Below are 27008 nucleotides of genomic sequence, written 5' to 3'. Positions count from 1 at the left end.
AATAATCTATCACTCTGTCTTCTTGATTACAACAATGCTCTTTCTTAAAAAAAACTGTTACTTCATTATAAATTTTTCACACGCTAACTGCAAAAGAGCAATACACAAGTGTGATCACCATAAATTTCAGTAAGCCAGCCTACAAGACTTTATCCCATTGGATTTTCATGTCCAGTTGCAGTAGAATTGCAACTGGCACAATGCCCACCTTTATGCTGTGCCCAGAATTTCATGTGGTGTTTAATACCACCTATTCAGGGTTGGAGACCGATAGATTTCTGTAGTTGAAAGTTGGTTAAAAATGACAAAATAAGAAAAAAAATAATTTTTCATTTCACATCTTGCAATTAATGCTCCGAACATTCATTAGGCTGAATTTTAACCTGGAAAAACACATGTTTAGGGCAGGAATGGGGTTGTGGTGGGTGCAGTTGAAACTGGGAAGTTGGCATCAATCCAGCATTTAACTTGTGCACTTGGTTTAGTGCAGACAACCCTGTTGGGAGAAATGGGTTGCCAGGTTCTATATGTTAATTGCTTAATTAGTGTGATATTAACACATGTTTTAAAGCCAGATCCATGCATTTCCTGATTTTTATAAAATTGTCAATGAAGGCAAGGCTTGTACATCATGGCAGATTGCAAGGAAATATGGCAACAGATATTCATTACTCGTACCTGTTTATTAACTGCTTGTGGGGAAGTTTATTTTTAACAGTAGTGAGAAAGACTACTTTCTGTGTCACTACATAGCTGTTGTTCTAAGATGTGATACTGGTTTGCAGTAACTGTGTTACAGGGCACTTTTTGTAGTGTTCACGACTCAGTTAGTGGAGAGTAATCAGTATGTGGCAGATTACATCCACATTTGTTAAATATATAAGATACTCAGTCTGTATGAAATCTACCATTCCTGGCTTTGCCTCCTTTCTCAACTACTCAAGTTTGCCCTATATATATGTGGTAAAACCCAGTGAAGAAACAATGAAATTCCCACTGCAGTTTGACTGTGAATATCATGCTATGCTGGACAATTCTGACAGGAATTCATTATTTGGCCGGGATCCTTCCTGGATACAATTGTCTTTTCTATTCTATGTTCTTCAGCCTTTAAATTTTATCTTATGGTAGATCTTTGTAAGGCTCATTTAAATTTGTGCTATCATACAATGTTGGAAAGATTATTGGGGGAATTAGGAGATAAAAAGTCTGGAGACTGAGATATAACATCTCCAATGGTGTACGATGTGTGTTAGCAGCTGAATGTTCAGGATATTGTGTTTAGCTTTTGTCAAATGCAGGCCATATTTTATCATAGTTTCCGCTTTTTCTTATCTCCTTCCTTTCAGATCAACAGTATCAATTATAGATTTGTGCCAAGTGGACAAAGATATGGAAAAATTTGTTTGAATTCAAAAAAAATATGCTTGGATTATTTTAGTTTGCAGATAAAGAGCACTTCTGAAAACTTCATAATAACAAAAAAAGCTATGTGAATTTACATTCTGTGTTACTCTTGTTTTACTGTAGATTCTGAAGGAACTATTACCTCAAACAATCTACATGTGAAGGGGTGTTCTCACATCTGGTGTAACACAGAGCATTTATTTGTAAAGCAACAAAAACATTACATTTAAATACATCTTTTGAAATCTCTTTTGTCCATTTTGAAGGATTTTATGAAGGACATAAAACCACTTAAAATTTTCTTGAGTCTCCAGTCTTTATGGAACTCTCACAGATGTAAAATAAATTACTCTGCACAACTGGTCAAACAAAAAAATTAACCTACTGTTTTAAAAACTCTAAGGCCTGTATGTAAGCTTAAAAGTTCATTACTCTAATTTTACTCTGCAAAGATTCTACAGTTTTTGCAGTCTACAAAATCATTTAAAAACTTGTCATCACAGATTCTACCTTTCAAAGGTTATTCTGTAAAAATTCCAGTGTTTATTACAAATCATAGTCAGCAAAGCACTGAATGTTTAACACTCAGGACATGTTCTGGGTAATGCAGCAATCTAACATTGTCTGTTAATAAATTTGAAATAATAATGCAACATTAACACAATAGAGCCCTTGCCGAAATAGTTTTTAAATATTTTCTTTGCTTAACACCAGTAAGTAACTCGTCATGATATTGAATCAATTTGAATAGATTGAATGAATACAAAAGAGAACTTGAGACTACAAAATGGCAGGCCGATCTGGAAAGTTAGGTCGCATGTGATTCAGGGGATTGCCAGCAAGATGGATTCAGAATTGGCTCGATGATAGGAAGCAGGGGGTGCCCCAGGGGTCAGTGTTGGGATTTCTATTATTCATTATGCATATAAATGATTTGGATATGAATGTACATGGCACTATTAGCAAGTTTACTGATGATACTAAATTTGGGGGTCTTGTTGATAGTGAAGCAGGTCACAATGAATTGCAAAGAGATCTTGATCAGTTAGGGAGAGGGACTGAAGAATAGCAAATGGATTTCAACTCGGATAAGTGTGAGGTGATGCATTTTGGACAGTCAAACCAGGGTAGGAATTATACAGTGAATGGCAGGGCACTGATGAGTGTTGTGGAGCAGAGGGACCTGGGAGTACAAGTGCACAGTTCACAGAAAGCAGCCACACCAAGTAGACAGGGTGGTGAAGAAGGAGTTTAGCATGCTGGCCTTCACTAGTCAGGGCATTGAGTTTAGGAGTAGGTACATTATGTTGCAGTTATATAAGTCATTGGTGAGGCCGCACTTGGAGTATTGTGTACAGTTTTGGTCACCCTGTTATAGGAAACACATTGTCAAGCTGGAGAAGGTGCAGAAGAGATTTACGAGAATGCTGCGTGGACTAGAAGGCTTGAGTTATAGGGAGAGGTTGGCCACGCTGGATCTTTATTCCTTGGAGCGTAGGAGAATGAGGGGTGATCTCATAGAAGTTTATAAAATCATGAGGGGTATGGATAAGGTGGACGGACATAGTCTTTTCCCCAGGGTTGGGGAGTCCATAATTAGAGGGCACAGATACAAGATAAGAGGGGAGAGATTTAAGAAAGACTTGAAAGGTAACTTCTTTACACAGAGGGCAGTAAATATCTGGAATGAGCTGCCAGAGGAAGTGGTTGAGGTGGGTACAATTGCAACACTTAAGAGGCATTTGGATAGGTACATGGAGGGGTGGGGCTTGGAGGGTTATGGGCTAAATGCAGGCAACTGGGATTAGCAGGGAGTTTGCTGTGGTTGGCATGGACCAGTTGGGCCGAAGGGTTTCCGTGCTGTATTACTCTATGACTCTCTGACTATAACACATTCAGTTTTTAGAATTGCTACTGTGACAGCTGCAGGAAACTTACTCATATGCTCTCGGGGAAGTGTGAATCCAATCTAATTTTTCTTTGTATTAGTGCATTGAATTTGACAAAATTCAGAAGAATTAATATACTGTATCTTTAAAACTATTGAAAGATTTCCAATGATTATTTTCACCTTTAAATATTAAGAAATTGCATACCTTAATGTTTTTGCAAATTCTTGAAATTGTGAAACCTCATCCACAGTTTTGTTATCTCCAGACTGCCCTATTCCAATGCTTTCTTGGCTGGCAACATATTTTTAACTTTGGTAAATTTGATGTTCAATATTCTCCTGTCCATTTTATTTAAAAAAACATTTCTCAGGATTTGGAGATCATTGTCATGCCCAGCACTGATTTTCCATACCTAATTTCTTTCCTAAAGATGGCAGTGAGCCACATTCTTGAAATGACAATGCTGTTGGTTATGGGGTCTTAGAATTTCGATCTGATTATGATGAAGAATTGGTGATATATGAAGGAGATCTAGCAGGTGTTGGTATTCCTGTGCTCAAGCAGCTCTGATCCTTTCTGATGGTAGAGATTTCAGATTTGGGAGGTGCAGTCGGTGCACTTCGTAACTGGTACATACCACTATCACTGTGTACAAGTGGTAGAAGGAATGAATGTACAGGATGGTGTATGGGCTCTCAGTCAAGCAGGTAGCTTTGTCATGGATTGTGTTGAGCTTTTTGAGAATGACTCGAGTTGGGCAGTAGGAAGAATTCCACAATGGTCCTGAATTGTACCTTATGGATGGTGTAAAGGGCTTTGTGGTGTCCGAAGCTTAGGATAGTTAACAACTGACCTACTGTTGTGGCCACAAAACCTATGTAATTGGTCCGGTTGAGTTTCTGAGAACTGGTGATTCCCAGATGGTAGTAGTAAGATGAAGTGTAGGTGGTTACACTCTTTTGTTGGAGATAATCATTATTTGGCAATGTTGTGTCACGAATCTTACTTGCCACATAGTAAACCATGCCTAAATATTCGTTAGGACTTTCTACATGGAATCAAGGGCTGTTTTTTTTCGCTGAGAAGTTGCAAATGAAATTGAGCATTGTGTGATCATCAGTGAATATTTTCATTTCTCGTCTTATGATGGACTAAAAGTCCTGAATATGATTGGGTATAGAATACTGTTTGAAGAACTCCTGCCATGATATCCAAAGGCAGGAATGTTTGACTTCCAATAACCACAACCATCTTCCTTTGTGCAAGGTGTGATTCGAGTCAAGGGATTGTTTTCCTTTAATGTCAATTGGCTTAAGCTTTAAGGGCACCTTGATGCCATTCTCAGTCTAATACTGCCTTGTTGTCGAGGACAGTCATTCTCAATGCATCTCTAGAATTCAGCTCTTTGATCCATGTTTGGACCATTGCTGTGATTAGTGCCGGAACAGAGTGTTCTGGCAAAACTCAAACTGGGCATTAGTGAGCAGGTTATTGGAGAGTAGGTACTCTGTATTATCAATGAAATCTTCCATCCAACACATCACTGATGAATGAGAATAGACAGGCTGGGCAAAAATTAACTAGATTGAATTTGTCCTACTTTTTGACATGCCTGCAACTTTGCACATTATTTGGCTACCAGGCTATAGGAATTTCTAGTTCTGGAGCACAAGTCTTCAGTACTGCAACTGGGATGTTGCCTGGTTCAAAGGCTTTGCAATATCCAGTGCTCTCAGGCATTTCTTGACATCATGTGGAGTAAATTGAGTTGGTTGAAGACTGATTCCTGTGATTGTGGGAATTCTTTCAGAAGGCACAGAATTCCAAAGAGAGAAAAATTCCATGGAGAGGACCTGCCATCTGTGGTTAACTAAACAAGATCAGGATTGGTATCAAAACCAAATATAAAAGGCATATAACTGCACTAAGGCAGACAGCACGTCAAAAGATTAGGAGGAATTTAAAAAGACAGCATAGGACGTCTAAAAGATTAATAAGGAAAGAAGCATTCAAGTATGAAACAAAGCGAGAAGTGTAGAAACATAGTGGGAGTTTACATTGATATTTAAAATAAAAGTTAGCAAAATAGCTCTTAAGTCCAATAGAAAGTGAGTCTGGGGAATTAATAATGGAAAATAAGGAGGTGCATTCATTGAACCAGGGTTGATCACATTATAATGGTAGACTGAAGGGTATGCTGGGCCATGATGTTATTGTTTGTCATGATGTAATTTCTGCATTTGCAACAGGTAGATTAGTGAGGATGAGGTCAGGTACATTTACCTATTTGTTGATTCACTCACTACTGGCTACAGGTGCACTCTGGCTCCTATGTCCTTCAGGATTCAGCTGGCACAGTCAGTGGTGGTACTACCAAGACTTTGCTGATGATAGACAGTTAATTCATCGAACCAGAATACATTCCATGACCTTGCTACTTTCAACAATTCTTTCAAGAGCTTTCCCAGTGTGTAAGAGGGCTAATTCATCAGCTAAGGAAGCACAGTAGCTGGTAATCAGAAGGAGCTTTACTTAGCCACATTTGATCTGATGCCATGAGACTAATTACAACGAGAATCACTTTAAGCTTATGAATAGTGCAAATGGCAAGTGATCCCAACATAACATTGGTATAGAACTTCCCTTGCCATTGCATGGACACATTTGCAATTGAGCACATCATTCAAAGCAGAATGCCTTGTAAAAATCTAAGAAGAATATATACATGGACTTAATTTCCCAATGAAGTTACTCATATAAGTTGGTGAGACATGAAGCTCTCTCATGCTTGATAAAGCCCATTACTTGTGCTTGCTCCCTGTACCATTCCCACTGCCACAGTTTTTGTGGCCTCTCAGTTCTCCAGACCTCACTGTCATGGCTATCCCATCAATGGAGCAGTTTGTGAATGACCTCAGGCAGTGGATCTTTAGGAATTGTTCGAGTTGCCCTGATAACCTTTGATAGCTTGCTGCTATGAAAGTGTATTGAATTACTTTTAAAAGTCAATGATCATCAAAGATATTTAAAAACAGTTCAAAATATTTGAAAAAATATAGTATTTTAAAAGATATTAAAAATAACTTTAAAGTGACAAATGGATTGAGAACATTACAGTGAAGCTTGCCAGTGTTTTTTTAAACCAAACTGCCAGCAAAAGTTAAGTATATTTCAGGCCATGATCTTTTGCTTCAAATTTCGTGTTGATTGCAATACAGAAGTCAAAAATGATCTCAGGCTCAGTTGACAGTGCAGCTGATCTCTTGTCCCACTACAGAACTCAGCACTATGTTTAGGGACCAAGCACAAATTGTTCTGAACAGAGATTCAAGACGCACTTCACAGTTGTCCCCTCAGCTTTATGCTAGCCATGCCATTCATTAGATTGGGACCATGGACCGTGATTAAAAAAGGTAAACGCAAGGAGTGGGATGTTTATTTTTATTTACTCCCCTTAACTGTTTTTATTTTCTAGTATCTCAAGATGTTTTTAAGTCAATTTATTTTCTTATTTGTAATAACTTTAATTTTATTGTTTCATTCGAATTGAATTGTTTTTAAATGCCTAACTATTAGGAATATGTAAAATAATTTAAAGGCCCTGGCAGGGCTTCAGAATCTGCGGTCTGAGGCCCAATTGCTGCCCACAGACCCTCCACCTTGTGGCATGTCTGGTGCGACAAGTCCTCCAGCACAATCAGTCCTGCAGAACCACAGAAAGTAAGCATGGCTCAGGAACAGGATGAGATAGGAAAGCACAGACTGTAGGTTAAATCAAGCTACAACAGGCCCTTGTCAACCGAAGACTACTTTGGGTGTGTCTGTACGGATTGAGGTAATCTTTATCTTACGAACCCTCAAGAAAATTGGCAGAAATTTAAGAATGTTTTCAAGATTTCAGTTTATGATATTATATTAGATCCAAGTTGAACATTTTAATGATTAGATTTTAATACACAGGCAGTTAGTACATTTTCACAAATATCCAAGAAATTGTAGTGTGTGGAAGGCAAAGAAGAGGGCAGAACCTAGAACAGAGGAGCAGGGGTAGGTCAGGTAGCCCTTTGAGAATACTGCATTAATTAAAAAGATTATGGCTAATCTATCTCAACTCCATTTACCCCACCCCAACCACCATATTCTTTGATTCCCTCAATATCCATCAAATGAAGACGGGTGATTCCTCCTCACGTATGTAACTTGTGATCTTCCGAGTTCAACCCAATGTTGTAGGCTGTCTGCTGCCCAAGGACGATGCTTGTTTGATTTTGTCTTCAAGCTGTCAAGGGACAGCTGTAAATCTGGAAACCTGTGGTGATACATTGAATACTGTGCATGGCCTTGACCCTTCTAAATCTCTGCAGCAATCTTAGACAGTGAATACTCTTCCATGAAATTGTAGTTCTATGAACTTGCACTATTAGTTAGCATTAGTAGGAAGCTATTGCTGTTCTTATAATTTAAATTATTGGATTTGCTTAAAGTTGCAATTTACATTTATTGTAGTTACCTTTGCTTAATCTTATGATGGTAGTAATCACAGTGTTGCTGATAGGGTTAAAAGAGTAGTATTAACAATTCAATTTTGTTCAATCTGGTTGCTGATGCTTTTAGCAAGTTAGAGCTCAACTGTCACTCACATGTCTCTTATGCTGTGGACAGATTTGGCTTGCAAATCAAATTATTTCAGATTATGTTTTGTCAGAGAGTTGGAAAGTGTGCTAATGTAGGTATCTTAATTGAAACACTTGAGATATTCCATGCAACAAAATTTATTTTTGTTTGGTAGATTAGGGAGGAGGAAGTTTTTATTTAATTTGGTTGAATGGCTTACATGTTGAATTTAGTGATAAAATATTTCCTGCTTGTTGTCATTTTATGGTCAATTCAAGTGATTTAGTGTGTTTTTTTTATAAACACTATTAGTCATCCAGGATGAATAGGGGCATGGATTTCCCACAGATAACAAAGAATACCACCAAAGCCCTCTCACATATACCCGGTACGCACTCCAAGTAACAAATATCCTCTATAATGTTTTAAAAGCATTCTAAAAGCAACTCAATGGACAATGAGGACTGAATGTGGTAAAATCCTTTTGGTCTGCAAGGGTAACTGGAACATGTTAAATTGCTAAACAACTTATCAAGTCTTGTAGATAAAATTAAAAACATTGGAAATTTAAAGGAGGAAACAGAGAATGCAACAAATGATTTAAAAATCAGACATCTGATTCAATTTTTTTTTATCTTTCTGATTTCTTTACATCGTTATGTATTAACTCAGAAGTAGAATTCTTTGTAATCTGCTGTTTATCCATCTCATTCTGGCTACAAACTGTTCGAACCAAAATGTTGATGTGCCTTGAAAATTACAGTATGGAATTCTGCACTTGGTCTCTGGCATGTTGTAAATTTGAAGGTTTTTTTGTTAGAATAAACTGTTTAGATCACATTATGATTATGTAAATATTTTAATGCAGTAAGTGAATATTTCTGTTTCTCAGATTAAAAAACATTGTGATGGCATATAAATTAATTTAGTACTCAGTTAGCTTGAGATTTATAGTTAAACCAGGATGCACGCAGGCAGCTGTTCTTTGCTTTTTTTGTTTACACATATGATTGGTATTCCAGCCTTTTCATCAGCATCAGATGTCAACTTCAAATTTTAATTTCCTGTGTTTGTCATTTTAATTTTTACTGGTGCAACAGCCAAAAATTTTACCCCTTGTGAAATATTAATATCTGGTGTACTAGATCAAGAAAAGAACTATAGAGATATATTGAAAGGTTTGTATAGCATTTGGGGTTGAGAGAACAAAACAATAATCTGCATGGTATATTTGTCCTCTCTTGTACTGCGCAACAAACATCCTGCAATATTTGTCCAGCCTGTCAAGGGAGACTGAGTAGTGCAAGGAGCTTAAACTGAAATACACTAGCAGATTTGCAAAGGAATATGTTTTCTTAGTGCCTTCTGTAAGAAGGTAAAACTACTTGCACCTTTGCTTGGTGATGTTTGTACTTCATGTGTGATTTGCTGCAGGAGATGTCAAAGCAATTGAATGCAGAATTCCTTCTTTTTCATGATAGGGAAGTTAATGTTACGAAATTTATTCATTTTCAGTTTGTTGAATTATGGTACTGTTCCCCAGCTAGTGGTTCTTTCAATTAAAAACAATTAGAGAAATGCAAAAAATGTCTTGACAAGACAATTAAAATATGTGGAGTTTGGAACAGCAAATGCTGCTTTTAATTTGAATGAAACCTCCATGACAGCAAGAATTCTGATAGGTTGAGGCTTGTCTGAGGCTCTGACTTAAATTAGAATTGGAAAGTTTATGAGGCCAGAGATACAAAGGAAGGCTGGAGGCTAGATCAAATGAACTTTGAAGATCCAAAGACTTGTACTTCATCATAATTTTCAAAAAGTACAAACAGCAATTTACCTGGTATTGGTTCTTGGGGCTGATATTTTGTTTTAATTTGAAGTGCAATGAATGGCATTTTTTCACAATTGTGGTGGTAGCATTTGAGCTTGTGACCTGAGTACTTAAACTGATACAAAACCCATTCAGCTACCATTTACTCTGCAGGCCTTCAGACAATCAGCCAGGCCTATTATTGTGTATTTGGCTTTTAATTCCTGTGGAGTTTCATCTCTTGAAGTAAAAGCAGAAAATGTTGGAAATACTTGGAAAGTCAGCAGCATCTGTTGAGAGTTAATGTTTCAGGTGGATGAACTTTCATCAGTGGTTGATGTGTACATTGGCCTCATCACATTCTGCCTTCATGTTCCATTTCACCAATTTCTAAAATGTCAAAAATGCTGTCTGTGGTGTTTCATGTATAAAGGATATATATATTAGGTAAACCAGCAGTTTGAATTATAGCAAATATATGTCTGACTAATGTGTGTTAACAGTACATTTTTACTCATAACAGCAAGGATATTAGTTTTAATTTCTCATGAATAAAAAGTTTAAAACTGAAATGTGGTTGTGAAACATTAATTGTGATCTGTAAGCCTCTATAATAGATCAGAATGTTTTGTTTAAAGGCTGTTGGTATTTGCCAAGAGTTTCATTGTTGTGGTCAGTGAAGAATAGAAAGCCAATATTGACTATTGGAATAGTGAAGTTTGAAGGTGCCATAAAAGGTGAAATGAAGCAATGATTTTGTTAGGCAAGGCTATTAAAGTTTGCAGAACCAAGGTAGGTAGATTTGATATGCAGATAAACCATGATATAATTGAAAGGTGCAATAGGCTCAGGGGATTTGAAAGTCTTCTTTGTAACAGAGAAAGAAAAAGGTAATTTTTATTGTGAAGTGTCTGCAGCTCAGTTCAGATTAGAATGAGATGATATGGTTGTAAAGTCTTGATCTAGATTTGAAAATATAGAGTAGAGTGAAATTCATAGCAAGGTTACACATTTTGTGCCAGGAGCCAAAGATAATTGCAACTTGACAAAAAATGATGCATGTCAAGCAGTCTGAACATATAAATATATGTATAAGGAACAGGTGTAGGTCACTTGGCCTCTCATACTTGCTTAGTCGTTTAATAAGATCATAGCTGATTGTAACTGTCTTTGAAGGAATAAAGTCCCTAAGACTAATAACCGTCACCTTTACCTCTTCAATGGGTGACCACATCCACTCTGTCAAGATCCCATGATTAATGCCTCAGTCGTCACCTTTCATTCTTCTGTTCAGCAGATTCAAGCCTAGACTAACCAATCTTTTCTCATTTGACAACCTACATTCCAACTATTAGTCGAGAAAAACTTGCCTGAACTGTTATCAATGCATTAATGTCCTTCCTGAAATAAGGAGAACAAAACTGAACACAGAATTCATGAGTGATCTAATTAATCCCTATGTAACTGGAGCATAACCTCTCTACTTGTGCATCAACTTCCCCTTGCAGTAACTTATTACATTCTGTTAGTTTTCCTGAGTACTTGTGTATCTGCATACCAGCCTTTTATAAATCATGCACAAAGACACCCAGTTACCTCTGTTTCTCTGAGCTCTGCAATCTCTTACTATTTAGATAATGTACTTTATTTTTTTCCTGTCAAAATGGACAATTTCACATTTTCCCATATCATACTCCATTTGCTCGATCTTTGCTTGCTCACTTAAATTGTTTACATCCCTTTCTTGCCTCCTTTTCAACATGTTTTCTGACCTACATTTGTTTTCAGCAAATTTAGCAACCATGCCAACCCTGCCTTCATCCAAGTCAGTTATATAAATTATAAATAGTTGAAGCCACAGCATATTTCCCTATGGCACACCACTCATTATATTTAGCCAAACAGAAAAAGACACATCTATCCCCATTTACGCTTGGCCAGTCAAACTTTTATCCGTGCCAATATGGTACATCTTATACCTTGAACTTTTATTTTGTGCAATAACCTTTGGATGCAACACCTTATCAAATGCTTTCTTAGATATATAAAAATAACCTTTACTGGTTCCTTTTGTCCACTGCACATGTTACAGCAGTGTTGTTTGGAAAAACTGAACTAAGACCAGACTGACAATATATCATGGCACTTGCATCTTGATAAACATGACTAAAGTCAGTTTCTGGTTAAATAAGATATGAGTGGCAATTGGAGGTGATTTGGATTATCAGTCTGAAAGTTAAAATGTGCAATACTTGGAATTATTTCTTTCAGCCTGAATGAATTGTTAACAAAGTAATAAGATGGACCCTATCCTGAACTTCCTTTGGAGACGCCACATTGAAGGCTTTTTATTTCTTGATCTTATAAATGCTGGAAATATTAACGATGACTTATGTTTTGTAATACTAATTTCCAAAAGAAAAGTTAACAAGGTATAATAATGTGTAGAATTTGGTTGTATTATGGACAATTTCACAACAGAAGAGACTCCCTGGACATTATAACCTGTCCTACACAATTGTTTTGTCTTGTGTATCATGATATGGGCCCTTTCCATGCAACCAAAAAAAATTGTACTCTCCTCAGTTAGATAAATAATTAGATTTAAACCCTCACATGTATTTAGAGAATGGAGTCATAAAGTTTCTCTCTGTTCCCCAGCCTGCCATCTCGGTGATGGATACCAATGTGAGGATAACTGTGGTTCTGACAATTCCTTGTGGTATGTACCTCATTAAGAAGTGATCTCGGCTTCACCCATAAATGGGTCCAGGTTTCACTTAGAGTACAGCTAATAGAGAGTCTCTTTTTCTCTGGCAAAATAACTACATCTTGATCTGAAACACAATTTATAATTTGAACTTTCCCCTTGGTAGTATATTAAATTAAGACAATCCATAAACTGAAACTCAACCTATTGTCTTCATCATTTTTTAAACCTCAATCAGATCACCTCTTTTAAGTTTAAACTCTTTTTAAGCTATCTAGATAACTAACATGCTCTAAACTTGGTTTTGTGCCTCTGCTTTCCAAAGCCTTAATATCAACCTCAGTATGAGGGGTGCAAAACAGGCCCCATAGGTACCTGCTTTAATTCCCACCAACATCAAGGACCTAGCAACTTTTTTACAAGTTATTTTTGAAGCCATGCATGCTGTGTTGGGAACTCAGATCATGAAGCTCACACCCCTTGTATAGATCAAATGGAAGTTCAGGATTGGATCCATCTCATGACCTTGTTAACAATTTCTATCTGTCTGTGATGGTAGTACATGTTGATAGATTATACGTTTTCTGGCTTTCCAACATTTAACTTCCCAATTTTGTAAGATCAATCATGGCTGAAAAAAATGACAGTAAGCTTGAAGTACGAAATATAAGTCATGAAACCAAATTTATTTTCATTAGAGAAAAGAGAGAAAGCATATGATAAAGAATGTGACAGAAATTGAAAAGAAACCACACATACTGAGAAGATGAACATGTAGACTTACAAAAAGATTTGTGGAAGTATTGATATTCTGGCAGGGCTGCTCAAGAAGGCCTTTAATAAGTTAAAAGATTGTTTCTAATATTTGGGGGACAGAGCAACAAGAGGTCAAAAATTGCAGATATTTGCAGAAACTAATTCACAGAGGTAAGAAAAATACCTGTATGCGGCAGTTGAGTAGTATGTTAATTTTCTTACACAAATTTGTTGAGGTGGCATCCATATGTTTTTTTTAATAGGAATTAGAATATAACGTGTTCAGAATAGCTATCAGGAGCCTCAGACCAGACTTTATGACTGAGGAGAAAAAGCCCATAGGAGACTTGGTGGGTCTATTCATTCTAAAACACATGACAGGGAAATTTCTTGTGAAATTGCCTATGGTAATTTTGTCAGAAGATCTGCAAAAATTCCATATAGGCGCAAATAGGATTTCCACCAAAGCTGTGCCAATTGGTTGGCAGCATCTAATTAAATAAATATGGAACTTTTTCAAAAATACATGCACTGAAATTATTTTTCCCCATTAATGAGGTGTTTGAAAGCTAATTGCCACAATGCAGATCATTAGATATCCTGGGAATAAATATTGAATTCTGCAATTAGGGCAATATAGTCATTTTTAGAATTATTATATGTGCAAAAATGGATTGGTTTCTGGAAAGTTGAGCTTTCCAGTGTATTTCTGTTTGTCGTAATCTCACCAGATTGCTAAATTTGCACAAAAAAGCTGAGCACTAGCTCTCCCTTGAAGATATGCCACCTGTGCTATTTGTTTTGGCCGGGAGCACTAATTAACCACATAATAATTAAACAATAGGAAGCACATTAAGTGACACGGAAATGCTGTTAACACAGTTATCAAGCTATAATTGAAGCTGCGAAGCAGTGCAAGAGCTCAGCATCTGTTGGATGAGTCTCTGCACATTTTTTTTGACCAAAGATCATCTCCTTCTGTATCATACGTTTTCTAAGATTTCTCCAAGAATGATTAATTTTTAGAAGTCAAACTTTTTTTGTTTCTTTTGTTTCCTCCTTCAGTCCTTTCCTGACATTTTTTCTGCTTTGTATTTAAACTGTATTTAAATAAAGTATAAGGAATGGAACAGGTGCTGCACATTAATCACTTTACTTCTCCAATGGGTTGCACTCCGACAATTGTAATTTTCACAATCTGTTCTTTTGATGTTTGATTCTGTTGCTTACAAATACCTCTTGTGTTCTGCCCTGATCTCTCTCTCTCTCTCCCTCTGTCTTTGGTACTTTAGTCTCGCTTGTAGTTTATTAACAATAATATTGCTGTCAAAGAGAAAGTTTCAACAAAAGCCAAACATATCAGATTTATGTTTTCTTTCTGCTCTCATTTTGAGATGACTGATGACTTTTTCAGCCTTGCATGGATGAATAAACTATCTTACTCACATTGCCATCTGGTCAGTCTCCTCAAATCAAGAGTTGATTTCTGATGTGCCTGCCAATCAGTAATGTACTCTCTCTTGATCCCAGCTAATTATTTGGGCCCATCTGTCAACAGGCTCCCACTGTCTCTAAGCAGTGACCTCTTCCATTCCTGAGTTCTATTCTGTATGTAACTAAAAGTTGCAAATGTTGTTTAGACTGGTCAAGAACATGATGATGTAGTGGCATTTAAAGTGATCAGAAACAATCCTGAATGAAAATTGTTATTCCTGATGGATCACAAGGGCATGTGGCAGAAATCGGAGTTGACTTTACACTCTACGAAGGCATCATATACTAAAAATTGGTTAGGTTGCAAACTACACACCCGATTTGTTTCAGTGGTTTTCTAGCCAGATAGCATCTTCTTTAATTACTTCCTCCCATTATAATCTTAAGTGTGCAGAGCAGAGTTGGGAGTAATGGGCAACTATTTTGTTGTCTTATGATAAAATTACACAGGTTGACAAGTGACATGCTAAACTTTTAAATTTAATTTTACTTACATCACACCAAGGCAATTGTCTTATGGTATAGAATGTTATGCTGCACAGTCAACCCCCAATATGTCATAATACTTTCAGAAAAATAAAGTCAGTTGCTGAAATTAGAAAAAAAGCACAACATCTTGTTCAGACGACATTAGATAAAGTAGAAATACAGATAATAACCCTTTCATCAGAACTGGTAAATGTTGAAAATGAAATGAGCTGAGGTAGGGAACCATGGTGTTGTAGGGGGTGGTGTTGGTGGTGGTGGCTACCTGACGAAAGCAAGAAAAGGAATTTAGGTTCTTTGCAAGAGATTCCAAAATGAATTCACTCCATGACCCTGAATTTTTGGCTATTGAATATGTTTAGTTTTTGCATAAATACTGCAACAGATTATAAAATGGAAGATGGGAATAGATTTGATAAGCCTCTTTCAAATGGAAGGAAATAATAAGCGAAGTGGCATCTTTCTCTGTTGTAAATTTCTGTTTTTTTTGGAGTACTTTGTATCTTAGCTACTCACCATGGCAAAGATTTTGAGCAGTCTCTGCATGAAGTTTTTCCTGTGCTAGTACCTCACGACCTTACTCATGGGACAACATGGCAAGGATAGGCTTATAATCACATCATATTAACTGCAATAAACTACAGTTGCAATACTTCTGCTTGGAATATCAAACCCCTCCCATCAACAACCCCATCTCCAAGACTAAATAGAGAAGAAACTGGAAACAGAGGGAAATGAAGAACAAAATCAAGAAAATCACAGCTGCAAGCAAAGACAACGAATAGCCTTGATTAGTACAGTGAGTTTTATGCAATGAAAATATCCCCAGGTCCTTCAAATGAACTTTAACAAACAAAAGAAATTGACGCAGTACCGCACAAGCAGATATAAGAAGTCCACACAGAGAGGTTTTCAAGAAGTCTCTTAAAGGAGGAAAGTGAGAACAGGTTTGGAAGGGAATTCATGAGGGGATGACCCAAACAGTTGAAGGCACTGTCATCAGTGGTTGACCAGTTAAATGGCGAATATGCAAGAAACCAGAAAGTACAGATACTTTGGTTGTGGGGTTGGAAGAGATCAGAGAGACAAGGAGGGACAAAATCATGAAGGGATTTGAAAAAATAGAATTTGAAACCAAGGCTTTGCTTAATTGGAGCCGTGTAGATCAGAAAGCATAAGGGTAATAAGTGAATGGGACCTAATGCAAATTATGGTATGGGTAGCAAAGTTCTGCTTGACCTCAGATTTATTAAAGATGGAATGCGGATGCTATCTCGGACTCAATGATGGAAATCGCTTTGAAAAGAAAAACTCTCACATCCATTACATCTATCGAAACGTATTTGTTTCAGGTCTGCCAGCAGGCACAATCTTTCATGCACGTATCGATACACCTAGCATCCTGAATCTCTTCTTCAAGACATTGGGAATCCTCGGTGGAACCTATTAATGCCAGTACTAGTACTGAGAAGAAGAATTAAGTAATTTACATTTGTTCTTTGCTATCCACAATAGGATTCCCGACAGCCTCAGTTGAGACTTCTGGTTATCAAGGTGTTTTTTTTAATTCATAGGATATGGACATCACTGGCAAGCCCAGTATTTAATGCCCAATTTTAATTGACCTTGAGAATATGATACTGAGCTGCCACCTTGAACTGTTAAGATCCATGTGGTGAGGATTCTCCAATACTGCCTTTGCATAGGGAGTTTTGAAGAGAAAAACCAGAAATTGCAATCCAGAATCACATCTGACTTTCTAAAGGAATTTATAGCTGTTGGTGTTCCTGAGCAGCTGAATACTCTTTCCTTCCTCACAATGACTGTTGCAGATTTTAGAAGTGCTGTCAAAGATGCTGCAGTGCATCTTGGAGATAAGACACAATGTAGCCAAAGTGAGCCAGTTATGAAGCGACTGAATGATTGAGATGGTGAATGGAGTGGGCTGCTTTGGTTTCCTGATGGTGTTGAATTTCTTTTTTGAGGTCAGGAAGTGCAACACAATATCCAGCTTCTGACCTGCTCTTGTGGCCATCTATTTAATATGGCTACTTCTGTTAAAATTCTGACCTGCAGGACATAAATAGGAATGCAACAGTGGTAAAACTGTTGAATGTCAAAGGTAGGTGCTGGACACTTCCTTGTTGGAGAAGGACATTACCTGGCACTTAAGATTCTTGGAGATGGAGGAGAGCTGGAGGAGTGGAGGCTCAAGGTTTACTTGTGGAACCCAGGGGAGCCTGAAAGCAATTAAAAACAAGTTTTCACAGAAGTACTAGCAAATCTTTTAACAAGGGTGTGGATGGTTGAATAATTGGAATGTTTAGATTAGCCAAAAGTATAATGGGCTTAGGGTACAGGTGGAAAATTGAGCTTAAATTGATTGTAATCAAATTGTATAACGGACCAGATTTGTAGTGATGAATGATCTATTCCTGTTCTTAATATTCCTAACTTGACCTGCTGGGGCCTCTTCTCATTCTGTATCCACTTCCTGACAGATATGGGTTGGCAAGAAAGGCATTGTGTAAGCTTGAAGTTAACGTTGCAGTCAATAGCCAGTTATCTTATCAAGGTGATTTGAACATTTAAACTAGTACCAAACTGGCCTTGGTAGGATGCCTCAATGCCTGTAATCTTAAATTACAATTGGCAAGATCAGGGTAGAAAGCCTGCTAGTAAGTATCCTGCTGTTCTTCAATGCTTTTACTCACCATAGTAGACCATATCTCTCCATCCCACCTCATCCTCCCCACCATCATTACCAGTGTCTGCTGAATGGGGCAGTTAATGTTCTGTCCAACACAGAGTCATGAAGTCATGCAGCACAGAAGCAGGCCCTTTTGGACCAGCATCTCTGTGCTGACCATCAAGTATCTATGTATACATATCCCATTTACCAGTAGCCCACTATGCCTTGGCAATTCAAGTGCTTATCCTAAATATTTTGAGAGTATCTGCAACTCCAGCCCCTTCTCAGGCAGTGCATTCCAAATTGTAACCACTTTCTGGGTGAAAAAAATTCTTGCTCAGATTTTCTTTAAATTTCTTACTCATCACTTTAAACCATCGCCCTCTGGTTTTAAGACACTTCTGCCTTGGAGAAAGGTTTATTTCCTTCTAACCTATCTATGCCTCTCCTAACTTTTCAACATGCCTATGTTGGATAGGGATGCATTTCCCAATAGCAACATAGATCAACTTTTTGAGTTTTATGTGTAGAATATTGGATGTAATGTTTAAGGTTGCATTGTCAGAGTATTGTACTTTCAGCTGGATATACATGATAATACAATCTAAATAGACTGAATTTAAAAGCATACTTTTTGTACTGCCAGGAAATTGAAAAAAAACTGCTGCAATATACGGTAATTTGGTCCATTTACACAGAATAACTACCAATCACCAAGAGGGTGCACAACAGGTACTAAATGGCAAATGACACCTTCAAACAACATGCGATCGGTAACTTAGTTGCACTAGAACAAAACAATTGGATGGCATCAAATTAATCTTTGTTGGAACATTTTATGCTTCCTTGCTTTTATATATACAATGTATATATATACAATGTATAACAAAATAAAGAAAAATAAATAGCTCTCTGTGGGGCAATTATCTGACTTACATCGTCTTCCACAATCGGACTAACCTCAAATAAAGTAAAGGATTTTATAATAGAATAGGGAGTAGAGAGCTTTTTAAAACATAACAGGTGAAATGCCTATTTTATAAGCTTGAGACCACCCCTTCTCATATCATGTCTGCAGGGTTATCATAGCCATCAATACTGATTTCATGCAACCATGTAATTTCCACCATGTGCAGGAATCTTCTTTCACTTAATTCCTTTGATATGAAAAAGAATTTTATTTTCAAGTTATTTAGTGGTTTCTCAGTAACGTAGCTAGAAATTTAAACTAGCTGCATGACAACTCATTTGAAAGCAATGTTGGGGCTGAGATGAGTAGTATTTATATTCATGAAAATATTTCTGTGAGTTAAGAGTTCAAATTATGGTATAATCACTGTGAATAAGATTTGAAAAGTGTTCTCATGTTTTTTGTGTGCCTGATTAGAAGATTTTATGGTACTCGTACTATTTTCTGCCTTTTACATCATGAAAGATAGATTATATTTCTTAAAGTAAAAGTTTAACATGATTTGTTGACTTGAACATTTGGCTATCCATTGGAAGCATCATACTTATGAGACCTCAGACAATAACTTCTGCCAAGTCATGAATCTCAGAGTTCCATCTAACCTTACACTAACTACTCTGAAGCTGTAATTTGGAGATTTTCCTATTAAAAGTGATAGGATGATAAATATTGTGTCCAACCCTCAGGTGCTAAATTCACTTTGTATAATGGATATAATCCAAGAAGTTAGCACTTGTTGTGGGCCACAGACGGCATTCGTTATCGAGACATGCTGGGAGAAACATTGGTATACATTTGTTTTCTTTTTATTTGCCGTAAAACAAGCTCAGTTTTAACAATTTCTGGATGTGAGCTCCTGGACCTAACCATAGAACCATAGAACAGTACAGCACAATACAGGCCCTTTGGCCCACCGTGTTGTGCCGACCTTCAAACCACACCTTAGACTATCTAACCCCTTCCTCCCACATATCCCTCTATTTTAAATTCCTCCATATGCTTATCTAACAATCTCTTGAACTTGATCAACGTATCAGCCTCCACTACCACCCCAGGCAGTGCATTCCATGCACCAACCACCCTCTGGGTGAATAACTTCCCTCTGACATCCCCCTTGAACTTCCCACCCATTACCTTAAAGCCATGCCCTCTTGTATTGAGCATTGGTGCCCTGGGGAAGAGGCGCTGGCTGTCCACTCTATCTATTCCTCTTAATATTTTGTGTACCTCTATCATGTCTCCCCTCATCCTCCTTCTCTCCAATGAGTAAAGCCCTAGCTCTGTTAGTCTCTCCTCATAGGAGGAGAGACTAACCAGTCACATAATTGTCACCAATATGGACCTCACTCATGAAAACATGAGAATTAGAAAGAAGATACGAGAGACTGCAGATGCTGCAAACTGGAGTAAAAAACAAACTGCTGGAGGAACTTGAGCAAGTCAGGCAGTATGAGAAAGAATTGTCCATTGACTTTCTGTGTCTGCTTTGCCATTCAATCAGATCATGGCTGAAACTTTTACCTCAGCTCCTCTTTCTTGCACAAATTCCATACCGAAATACCCCAACATTTATCCACCTCTGTCTCGAATATACTCAATGATTGAGCCTCCTGATCTACCCAGTTCCTCCTACAATCATCCCAGTAACCCCATCACCCTGTTTCTTTCCCCTCCCCCACTGTTCCCAACTGACCTCCCCACCTCCCTAACATGATTCCATGCTCCACCTTCCTCTCCTGTCAAATTCCATCATCTGCAGCCCTTTGTCGTCTCCACCTAACAGCATCTGTTGTGATTTCTACTCTCTGCTTCGCCATCTGCCTACCACCCCTCCTCACCTGGATCCACCTATCACTTGCTAGCTCTTGCTGTACCCCTTCCCTTCACCTTTTTATCCTGGCTATTTCCACCCATCCTTCAATCCAAATAAAGGGTCTCAACCTGAAATGTCAACTGTTTTCCTCCACAGATGCTGCCTGACCTGCTGAGTTCCTCCAGCATCTTGTTTGTTACTTTACTAGTTATATTCCTTGCATCAAAATTGATGCAATTTAGCTTTGAAATCCCTCAATATTTACTTACTCACTTGTTCTGCTTCCCAAACTTACTAATTTTTTTCTTCTCTAGGTGCTTGTACCTGTCCATCTGAACAACTACTCTGAGCCCCCTTCCCATACCAATTCAGTTTAAACCTTCCCCAACAGCACTAGCAAACCTTGCAGCAAGGATGTTGGTCCTGCACTGGTTAAGGTACAGCCTGTCCTGCTTGTACAGGTCCCACCTTCCCCAGAAATGGTCCCAATGATCCAGGAATATAAAGTCCGTCCTCCTGCACCATCCCTTCAGCCACACATTCATCCAACCTATCCTTCTATACCTATACTGGCTAGCTCACGGCACCGGAAGCAATCCAGAGTTTACATTCTTTGAGGTCCTGCTCTTTAAGCAGCTACCTCGGTCTTTAAACTCATGTTGCAGGACCTCATCCCTGCTCCTACTTATGTCACTAGTACCATCTTCAGCTCTTTAATTAATGACCTTCTTTCCATCACAATGTCAGAAGTGTGGATATTCCCTGATGATTATTGAACATTTAGTTCCATTTCCAGCTCCTCAGTAAAAAAAACAGTCCATGCCTGCACGTAGCAACATCTAAACATACAGAAAAGGGCTGTTAACACTTGCATCACACTTGTGTAAAGCTATGACTATCTCTTACAAGGGAGAGTTGAACTACGCACTCTTGACATTCACTGGAATTAGCGTTGCCAAGTTCCCCATTATCAATGTCCAAAAGTCACTATTCAAAAGAAACTCAACTAAATCAGCCACATAAGTAATATTGCTACAACGGTGGGTCAGAAGCTGGGTATCCTACAATGTATTCAACTCCTGCCAACCCAAGACTCGCATTACCTAAAAAATATAGCTTGCATGGCTGAATACAACACTAGTAACATTCAAAAAGTTGAATACTGTCTTGATTAGTTCCCAATCCACCATCCAAAGCATTTACTCAATTCACTGCTGGTGACATCGTGGCTGCCATTTTTACCATTAACAAAACATAAAATTCACTGCAGTTAATTGCTTAATCTACTCAAGTAGGAGCTTCAAAACCCACAGCCTCTACCACCTGAAAAGAGAAGGGCAATATGCACAGATAAACCCAATAACTGGCTAGTTTCCTCTTCAGGTCACACACCAACCCTACATTGAAAAACAGCACTGATCTTTAATTGTTGCCGGATCTATATCTTGGAACATTATATTCAAAAACACTGCAGGATGACTTCACCAGAATAATTGCAGCAAAATAAAATGTCAAAGGCATTTACAGGTAGTCAAAAACGCTCACCTTGCCAGAGATGATCATATTCTGCAAATTAAGACATCTATAAAAACATTTTTTACACTTGTGAGTACCCATCATTTTCCTGCAAGCTGAGCCTTTTAATATTTCAGTGGATTGATAGATAGCATACAGAGGGTTCATAAGATCACTTCAGACACTGTTTTGAGAATTCACTCCCTCCTTTAAGAGCTATCACCCAGTATGGTAGAGTTCTCTCTGAGGCATAGAGACACAAGAAATTGCAGATGCTGGAATCTGAAGCAAAAAAAAGTGCTGGAGAAACTCCGGGTCATGGAGTATTTGAAGGGGGAAATGGACAGTTGACATTTTGGGTCGTGACTCTTCATCTGTCTCTCTGAGACATTTCTGAATAGCGTGAGAATTTTGCCTGGCTGTTGCTTCCTAAGTGACCACACATAAAAGATCCAACATGAGTTTCTCTTTGGTTAAGAGGACTTGTTTCTGAAGAAACTTTCAAAAAAGTACAGTTTATGTCTGAATGGTATTTTATAATTCGTGATTTGTTGTGTTGTTAAATATGCAATTTTGGTAAGCTTTTGAGAACATAGGACAGATGTTGAGGGATATTTATTATTTTATTAAGTCAATTCAGTTGACATAAAACTCTTGTTTTAAATCAGTGTGATTTTTATCCTAAAGCAGTAATCAAACAACTTGTTGTAGTAAACTATATTTTTTCTAAGCCCCAGGTGACTTTGAAGTCTTGTGTGCACATACTAAATTCATACTGGAGTAATGCTTCCATTAAAGTCATGAAGCAGATGGTGTGAGTAATTGTTATGAAATGGTCCCAGATCAATAAGAATTTTCTTATGAATCACCAAAGAAACATATTAATCACCATGGTTACAAACATCATTAAGATGTGCTCCACTAGTAATGTATTCCTAAAGCAGCTGTTCATTGTTTATGGATGAGGAAGGTGTTTTGTTTTGCAGGAAAATTAAGTAATATAACAAAATACTTTAACAAAGACTTTGACTCATTGTATTGTTTTTTTCCCCAATATAAATGTGAATCTTTTATAAATTTCTAATTTTATTGTTTTGCTGTAACTTTCTCACATTGAATCTTTTTCTTTAGGTTTTCCTGGATTTAAATTGCTGAGATAATTATTGAAGTACCAAGATAAATAACTTTTTGATCTGACTGATTATGTTTGTGGGTCCATTGTAAGAAGGAATCAAACCATGATTCCTGATGAATTAGTGTTATGTTGTTCCTCTCTTAAAACTAGATTCTTCAGTTCAGCAAGGTCTGAAAATTGTAATTCACCTATGTGTTAAGATGGTGCAGAGAAAGGATGCCTACACCAATTTTGTTCAAAGCTCTCATGCGGTAATATTCATATATGCACAAGGCCCAATGTATTGTGCATGGCAGAATCGCAGAAGGAAACCAATATAAAGGACTCATGTACATGATTTCCTACAATTGTGGATTGTGCAGATCCAATCGTGAGTGAATTTTGAGGCTGGGGAATAGAGTAGGTCCTTGATCTTGAAGGGAGGACGAAGAAGGAGTGCTAGGGATTGGAGGTTGAGGGTGGAGGGAAGGTGAGGAGTGAGGTGGTGGAAGAGAGAGGTTGTGCATGTTAAATTTAAAATGATGTGATATGCAAACCAACTTGGTGATGAAAGATTAAAATCTGCTTGTTCAGTTGTTTGGCACTTACATGAAACAAAGCAGAGATGTGATCCAGGCAAATACAACATTGAAGGACCATTTTGATCCAAACAGTTGGCAACTAAGCATCTCCACATCTTCCATTACTTTGCCTTTTTGACTGCCCTGATTCAGTGTTTCCTCCACTGTTCATTAAAAAGGTCTTGGACTGAAATATTTGTACCCTAACTTGCTTTGATCTGGCTGTTGTCTGCCTTTTAACTTTGAAATGATGAGACTTTCCGAAGCATTGAAATTCATGCATGGCAGTAATGAAGTCATTGTCAATCCTCTTTTCTTTTTGCATTTATCTTTGTGCCGTAACTTGAAATGTAAAATTTCAAGAAATTTTCTTGTGAACAGAACTTAATGGAAATACTGAAGCAAATCCTACCGATGTCTCTTGCCGTCTTCATATATGATCTGTTAACTTCTGTGTTTAGATATCATATTCTATATTTGATTCAACTTCTTTTCTCATCAATTCTCCTCCATTGTTTAAGTTAGATTTATTTATCTTTTTTCTCTTTCCTACATACGTACATAATTGCTTCAAGACAGGAGAAAAAACTTACACCTTTCAGATGTTACTATCTCTTGTAAACACCAGAAATGCTGCTTTTTCAGATTTAGAAGTCATCTAATGATATCTTGTTTTTAGATTAAAAGCCAGAAGCTGCATGGCTCTGTATTTTTCAAATGCAGACTTGACTGGATTTTACCCATTCATTTGCTTTCCATTTTAACACTCTTTTGTGTCCTAAATTAATTTTCCTACAACTGAATGTGTTTTACTCAACAATTTTCCAAACCAGTGTATTGCTATTTTTACTTGGTCAAATATTCCATGACCACTTGGTTGGAGGTACTCATCACACCAAAGAGCCCTCCATTCCAGACAACATCGTGGTGAAGACACAAGAGACTACAGATCCTGAGCAAAAAACAAACTACTGGAGGATCTCAGCAGGACGAATAGCATCTATGGGGGGAAAGGAATTGTCAATGTTTCAGGTTGAGGCCCTACATTAGGACTGAGTGGAGAGGGAAGATAGCCAGTATAAAGGTGAGGAATAGGGGTGAAATAGGGGCCAATAGTGAATCTCTGCTGCACAGTCTCCATTGCTATCATATCTGTCCTGTAGTGTGGCAACCAGAACTGTGCATAATGCTCCATGTGAGTTCCAACCAATGTTTTGTACAGCTGCAACACTTAATATGTCAGCCTATGAAGGCAAGCATATCAAGTGCCTTTTCACTACCCGATCCACGTGTATTGTCACTTTCAGGGAGCTGTGGACTTGCACCCTAAAGTCTTGCTGTACATCAATGCTCCCAAGGTTCTTGCCAGTTACTCTCTATATCCTAACAGAATTAAACTTCCCAAAATTCATTACCTCGCTCTTGTCTGGATTAAATTCCGTCTGCCATCACTCCGCTGAACATTCCAACTGATCTATTTCCCACTGTATCTTTAAATAACTTCCTTCGCTATCGACTACTCCATCAATTTTTACATCATCTGCATATTTACTGATCATACCCTCGACATTCTCCTCCAAGTCATTTATATACAAGTAACACCTGCGTTGTGGAGGGGATGCGTTCCCAGTAAAATGTCAGTGTCATGATTTTCTTTAATGCAAACCATCTTTTCCCATTGAATCTCTGTTATGTGGAGACTCATTTTGACAGGATGTTTTTCTCCCATATTAAGCCATTTTATCAGCGATGACAAGTGACGCACTGCCATTACTTAACATCTGAGGCCAACATTAGACTCAGTAGATGGACAAGGCCCGCGCAAAAGAAACAACAAATTTTGTCGATTTTTATTTTTAGTCACTCAGTACAGTGGGGCAATATGCTTTGGATATGACGTCACTGCATCGATTAGGTTGGCAGTCACAGCCAAGTCCGTCCTTTGTAGTGCCCTCTCCAGACCGAGGCTATATGAATAGACGTCTCAAATGCAGCAAGGTACTTTCTCTGGGGAGCAAGACTCATGGATTAGGAAAGGGTTTAGGAAGTGGGGACATCAGAGGGACGTGATTTGATGATCAGGGTTCATGGGAGAAAGGTGATGTAGAAGAAGTTTGGGGGGGGGTAAGGGGTTAAGTACGGTGACTTAGTTGAAGTGGAGTAGAGGCCGGGGGAATGCTTTAAGGAACTGGCCATAGTGATTGGAGTTCACCACAATGCAGCGTGTAAGAGAAAGAGAAAGACAGAGAGTTCTCAGATGAAGAGCGTGACAGGCTGCATTCTGAGACATCAGTTCACATGTTCTCGGACTGGAGTAGGCGTGGCAAAGGGTCGACTTGCTGTGCCTGCCAATCCAATCAATGCAGTGACATTATATCCACATCTTATTGACGCACAGTATTGACTGACTAAAAAATAAAAATTGAGAAAATCTTTTGCTTCTTTTGCATTTTGTGTTCATTTATCCCCACATAAATCCATGAGAGCGAATTTTACTCTAAACTCAAAGTTTGGGTAATGATTTGTGAATTCTGTAAGGGTGAATTTCTGTTCCCTGAATGGCTGTAAAAGTTGGGGGCAGCCAGGTGCAGTTTCCTATAAATTGCAAATAACAAATTACAGTGCCCCAGCACCAATCCTTGCAGGACACCACTTGTTACAGATTTTTAGTCAGAAAAAACATGCTTCCACCACTACCATGTCTCCTGTCACCCAGCCAATTTTGGATCCAGTTCACCAATATGCCTCCGATCCCTTTCAGAGTGAACAATAAATGCTGGCCTTCACAGCAGCACTTGCATACCTAAAAATTAGTAATTAAAAAATGTTGACAAAAAAGAAGTGAAGTGGTGATAAATAGCAAAAGGGAAGAGAAAGCGAGAAAAATATTATTTGTTCTGAGTTCAGAAAAAGGCATGTAGAATATTTTCCCCCTTTTGATCATCCTTTTTTGGTATCATATAGAACGTGGCCATTCTGCGTATTGAGTTTATGCGGGTCTCAGAACATTCCTCTTTGTCCCATTTCCCCACTTATTTCTCTTTAATTTATTTGATGAGCCCGTCAACTCCCCCCCAATTCTCTTACCGTCCCCTGCATTGGGGGTAATTTATATAACTAATTAACCTACCAACGAGCATGTCATTGGGAAGTG

At 37.9% G+C, this 27008-nt stretch overlaps 1 protein-coding gene across 3 annotated transcripts in view; it reads left to right on the top strand.

The window, feature by feature from the left end:
- The window catches only part of fhit (fragile histidine triad diadenosine triphosphatase), an 801834-nt gene that overhangs the window by 97686 nt on the left and 677140 nt on the right, over positions 1–27008 (top strand). Inside the window, exon 2 of one of the 3 annotated variants that reach the window (XM_052018272.1) lies at positions 12385–12445. The exons of the other annotated variants lie outside the window; for them this stretch is intronic. The gene's annotated coding sequence lies outside the window, so the exon portion shown is untranslated. The remainder of the gene's footprint in view (positions 1–12384; positions 12446–27008) is intronic. 3 annotated transcript variants of the gene reach the window in all.

This window comes from Pristis pectinata, chromosome 6 (genome assembly GCF_009764475.1).
Source record: "Pristis pectinata isolate sPriPec2 chromosome 6, sPriPec2.1.pri, whole genome shotgun sequence".
In the NCBI taxonomy this organism is placed as follows: domain Eukaryota; kingdom Metazoa; phylum Chordata; class Chondrichthyes; order Rhinopristiformes; family Pristidae; genus Pristis; species Pristis pectinata.
This window is presented reverse-complemented; position numbering and strand designations above follow the sequence as displayed.